We start from the raw sequence: 6,000 nt of genomic DNA on the forward strand, positions 1-6,000 counted from the left end.
ATAATATGATTATCAAAATATGCTTATCTTAACATAATACATGCATAAGGCTCAAGATCATACACACTCTATCGGGGTGACGTAAGGTCGTGATCCCCCGATTTCATTATGGAGCAATTATTGACATTCTGCCTCACCATTAAGGAATTAGTACATAAGGTGAGTGTAAGCAATCCAATACATCATTGTCAAGATGGCATCATCATATCATATCTCTTATCTTATATAGATATATAGGAATATAGGCTTTTAGCTTCTTGGGATACATGAACTCATGAAGAGGAAAGAACTTATACCATAGGATTCATGCCATTGGAAAGAATGGACTAACCTCACATACCTTTTTCGTTTAGCTACGTTATCGCTCACTTGTCTTCCTTCGAAGTCACGACGTTACCTTCACGAGAGAATCGTATTAACATTACTTAACCGACTATAAAAACGCATCGTTATCTCTTAAGAAAATTAAGCGGCATTTCCTTTGTTTCTACTACCTTTTTCCCAGTTCTATTCCAACTCCTAAACATTTACAACAACACTCATAATATTGCAAGCAACAATCATCATTTATATACCTTAAGCAAAATCCACCACCTTCCTCCAATTTCTCCACATTTAATGGTTTTTCGCTTATCATCGTAATTTTGCTTACTTCACACCTATTCCATGGCCTATACGTCATTTATAACGTATTTATAATCATAACATATCAACTTTCATGATTCCATTCAACTATCATTCCATAGTGACACTATTCACTCAATAATGGTCCATTTTCTATGTCTTACCACAATTCAAGTGCCTTAGTCTTCTAATGCTTTAAACAACATGATAAAGTCATGAAACTTACCTTTGATGATGGTTGAACAAGCTTTGAATGGGAATACTCCTCTAGCACTAAAACCCTTCTTCACCTCTTTTGGAATTTCTTGAAGAAGACGACCTCCAACTAGGTTTCAAACACTTTGTTGCTTGGATTTGGTGTTGATGATCTTAGTTTTCCTTGGATTCACTCAAATTTCTAGGGATGAAATGTTGAGAGAGTTCTAGAGTGTTCTTGAATGTTATGGATGAGTAATGAAATAAAATGAGGCTTGGGTCCCTTTTTAATAACTCAAAATCTGATTTTTAATGAACAATTGTCGGGGTGAACAGTGGTCGTAAACCAAAGTTTACGGACCGTAAACCAGTTTACGGACCGTATAGTGTGGTCGTATTTAAGCATGTCCAAAACAGAAAGGTTGGCTAGTGATCATGGTAGTTTACGATCGAGATTTATGATCCGTAAACCAGTTTACGGGCCGTATACCAAGTCGTATTTAATGATTTCCACCCTTAACAGAAAGTTGAGATTTTGGAAGGCTGGAGGACGATGGTGATTTACGGTCCGTAAATCACTTTACGGGCCGTAAATCACATTACGACCACTATGCTGGATAAAATTCTACCACTTTCTTATTTCCAAAAATTCATGAATCATCACCCTTTACTTAGTAAAACACCACACACTCATACCCTTCGTTGGTCTATTCGTTGTACATGTACGGGGACTTTTTCGAGGTGTAACAATTTCGATTCGCCAGTCACACTAGTCCCATAGGACAACATTACCTTTATATCATCATTGACATCTGTGCCCATATCAATGTACATAAGCCGACGAGGCTATTAAAATGGAATCCAAAATATAGGCCGACAAGGCCAAACACCTCTAACCACATACACATGTCTACGAGCCTCTAAGGAGAGTAACATATCATATAGGCGGGACAGGACCCCGATATGCCCATAAATGTATATACACAAAAGAATCAATACCGAAAAGCTATAGCTCGAAATGAAATGAAGCTCTGCTATGTAGTCTCTGAGAATGTAGCTATGGATCAAGTCTGTCTCCCTATGCACCTGCGGGCATGACGCAGCGTCCATAAACAAAAGGACTTCAGTACGAAGAATGTACTGAGTATGTAAAGCATGATCAATATCAATATAGAAGCATCATGAGCAATATGAGAAATAGCATAGGATGGGAGAAAGTAATATCATCGTCATAAGCACTTACTTGCCTTTCATAGGAGCTTTCCATTTCTAATGCATATTTGTGTACATACATCCATATCCGTGTCCGTACTCATATCCATACTCACTCACGTATCCTTATTCACATTCATGTCATGTACATATTCTTATTCGTAATCGTATCATACTCGTATTCATTCTTATATCTATATCATAAACATCATCATATCATAGACATAGCATTTACATAGCATTTACATAGCATACCCGACCATGAAGGATCGGTGTTTCATACATACTTGGCCAACCAAGGCTCAAGGTTACACATACCTTGCCCCACCAAGGCTTCAGGGTTACATCTACCTGGCCCTACCAAGGCTTTAGGGTTATCCGTACCATCTGCAGAGGTGTGCGCGCGATACATAATCATATACATATTCTACCCGGCCTTATAAGCTCGGGGTTTCATAATAGCCACACATAGTTACATATACATAATAGTTCATAAGCATTTATACTATTAGCATCACTATCATCATCGTCACCGCTATCATCATTCGTTACGTTTGTCTCTATATGTCACGACCCAACTAGGGTTGTGACGAGTACTCGATACTTGTACCGAGCACCTCTTATCTCGTATCGTGTGAACATCACCGTATTGTTTTTTTCTGCTTAACATTAACATTAGTAGCACAATTATAAACTTAGGCTAGCAAACTTTGCTAGCACATTACACAGCGACGAGGACCATCAAAAGTACAAAACATCTAACTGTACATATCTGTCTACGAGCCTCTAAACACAGTACACATATGCCTAGGAAGGGCCGAGTACTGCCGTGCCCGAACATATATACACAAAATAGTACTAAGAAACTAAGGCTCGGGAACAACTGGAGCGCTGCTACAATACTGCTGATGAAGCTCCTAGGAGTCAAGTCTGTCTACCTGCTGACCTGCGCGGTATGGAACGCAGCGTCCACAAGAAGGGACATCAGTACGAATAGTGTACCGAGTATGTAAAGCATGGAAGATAATACTAACAGAAACATAATGTATGATTAACAATATCATGGGATCATAGGACATATAGTGATACACGAAAGTACCCTGTACATAGGAATACCCTTTTCAGGCCGGATACCATGCATGCTTGTCCTTCCCTTTAAAAAGAACATTTCTTTTTCATATACATAGAAAATAGAACTTATATCATGTCATGTCTTATCATATCATATCATATCATAGCGCATCATGTCATATCGTATCATATCTTGTCATATCATAGCGTATCATGTCATATCGTATCATATCATGTCATGTCATAGCGTATCATGTCATATCGTATCATATCATGTCATGTCATAGCGTATCATGTCATATCATATCAGATCATGTCATATCATAGCACCGAGCAATGTCAGCTCGCCCACATAGCGCCGAAATACGTCGGCTCGCCCATATATCCCGCGTCCGGGATGATAACGCCAGCTGACCAGGTGGCAATGAAACATGTATCCTTTCCCATCCCCCATATATCCCTTCCCCCACCCCATGTACATATTCATATCTCATATACATATGTCATATAAGCAAGCAGGAGAGCCCAAAGAAAACCATGTATCCATCGGAGTGACGTAAGGTCGGTGACCTCCGATTACATTATGGTATAACCGTGACCGCTTTGTCTCACCTTGAAGGAACTAGTATCATAAGGCGAGACTATCAATGAAGAGTGTCATTATGAGAAAACATAAAATAGGGTCATAAGGCATCGTTTCATATACTTGGAACCTCTAATGTAGTCATTACCCATAATAGAGTTGAGATATCAAGAAATAATTTAACATTGTCATATTGTCATATTCATAGTAGGAACATATCGCCAACATATCTATCATAGACATTTGAGACTTTACGACTTGGGGATCATGCCTTTGAAATCTTTAGAAGATAGTGTCATAACCAAGGAATAGAATTAAAAATCAAGAACTAGTTTGATTCTTTCGTATTCACATTGGGTCCTTAGCCTAAGGCTCTTAGTCATGGAATCATTCTTGTCATACTTATCATAGACGTATTCTCTTCCTTAGCATCATCGTTATCATGGTTATCATAGACATATTTCCATTAGAATGGTACGGTACTTATCGTTTGATAATCGGGACAAGGGTCAAAAGTTTCCTTTGAATTATGCTTCAAAATAAGTCAAACGGAACAATAAGGAAAATCCGGGAACAATGGGCCCACCTCGGGCCGAATGAGGTAGCGTGCACAATTTACATATATTACATGTCATGGCGTTACTTGTGAGGGTTTCAAGGTAGTCGGGTCCTATTTATGCAAGTTCTAGAGGTTTGGAAAGTTTTTCCAACGTTTCGCACACTTTCTAATTCAATTCTACTGAATGAAAGAGGGGAAACTTTAGGTGCGGATTCCGGAAAATAGAGTTGTCCCCGAGGTTCATATCCAACATATTACGTCTAAGACATGCCATAGAAGGAAGGGTGAAGCCTTACATACCTCTTTCCGCTACTTATGCTATTCCAAATTCAAGTTGCAAATCCGCCACAATCTACAAATTGGTCATATTTACCAAACTTTGGTTAGAGCATTTAGAATTGGAATCTTAAGATAATACTTGGCTACCGAAATTCCGGCAGCATTTCCCCTGTAAATACTCCATCCCACCAAGTTCAACTTGGCCAATTTCAATCAACAACAATTGTTATATCCCGTGTTTTCGCGTATTCGGGAAAATTCGAAATAATTTTGATTTGCAAGGAATAAGGTCATATGTTGATTTGAATTATCATATGTGTGTGTTGTTCACGAAAAATATTGGTGTGGAAGTGTTGAGGAAGGCCAAGGGCAAAATTGGAATTTCAAAAATTAGTTTCGGGAATTATAAAATAAAATTGGTAGCCAATTGGGCTCACAAAATAAGAAATAAAATGAGGCCCATTTGTTGAGAGGGGTGGCCGGCCATTAAGAGGCCCAAGTCCACCAAAATAATACAATATTTTCCATGTGATTAAAAAGGGGAGGATAATTATGCAAGTGGTCAACCATTAGAAACTTCAAGAAAGTGAAAACAAGACAAAAGAAATGGAGCAAGAAAAGGGAGGGGCATTCGGCCCTCTCTTGCAAATTCAAGCCAAAAATTTAGCCATCAAGAAATTAAATTATTCAAGCAAACTTACTAATTCAAGGGTGCTAAGTAACGTGGAGTCGTTGTTTCAGACAATAGGTTGCTCGTTTTCTCTATCTACCAACCTTGGTCAAGTTAAGAAGTGAAGAAGAAATGTGAGTTTTAAGCTTGTTTTATGTGTTATACATGGTTTAGAGATGTTGTAGTAAGCTAAAAAGGAAGAAATTCTTGATAAAAACGATGTTGAGGTTGAGCCGTGTATATGAGGTCTTGACCATGTGTGTATATAAGTTGTATATCTATAGTATGTTGAATTTATGTTGTATTCTAGTTGTGTGTAGGATGAAATTTATATTGCGAAGGGAAGTCGAATGAATTTGATGGAAGTTGGAAGAATGGAATATGGTCGTGTGGTATAAGAATTGGAATGGGAATGGATTAATGTCGTTTAATATGTTAGTTGTGTTGTTGTGATGCTTGCAATGTAAACGAAGATAAAATGATATAAGTTCTCATTGAAATGGAATGTAGAAACTTATGTCCTTTAGGTATGATCTTATGACATTATGAAAATGAAGTTGTTAGGGTACAAATTTTGATGGTTATTGATGAACTTGGAAGGCGGAATCATGTTATGAATATGTATGCCAAAGGTTGGAAGTTTTGAATGAATTATGACTTTGGTAGAAAGTTTGTATATTTGGTATATCTTGTGAATATTTCGTACAAATGATATGAAATGCTTCCAAATTATATTGTGATGATCTTGGTTAATGATGAATGTGAAATCCTTGAGATTTGTTTGGAAATTTGAAGTTGACATGGAAG

Source organism: Lycium barbarum, chromosome 8 (genome assembly GCF_019175385.1).
Source record: "Lycium barbarum isolate Lr01 chromosome 8, ASM1917538v2, whole genome shotgun sequence".
Classification (NCBI taxonomy): domain Eukaryota; kingdom Viridiplantae; phylum Streptophyta; class Magnoliopsida; order Solanales; family Solanaceae; genus Lycium; species Lycium barbarum.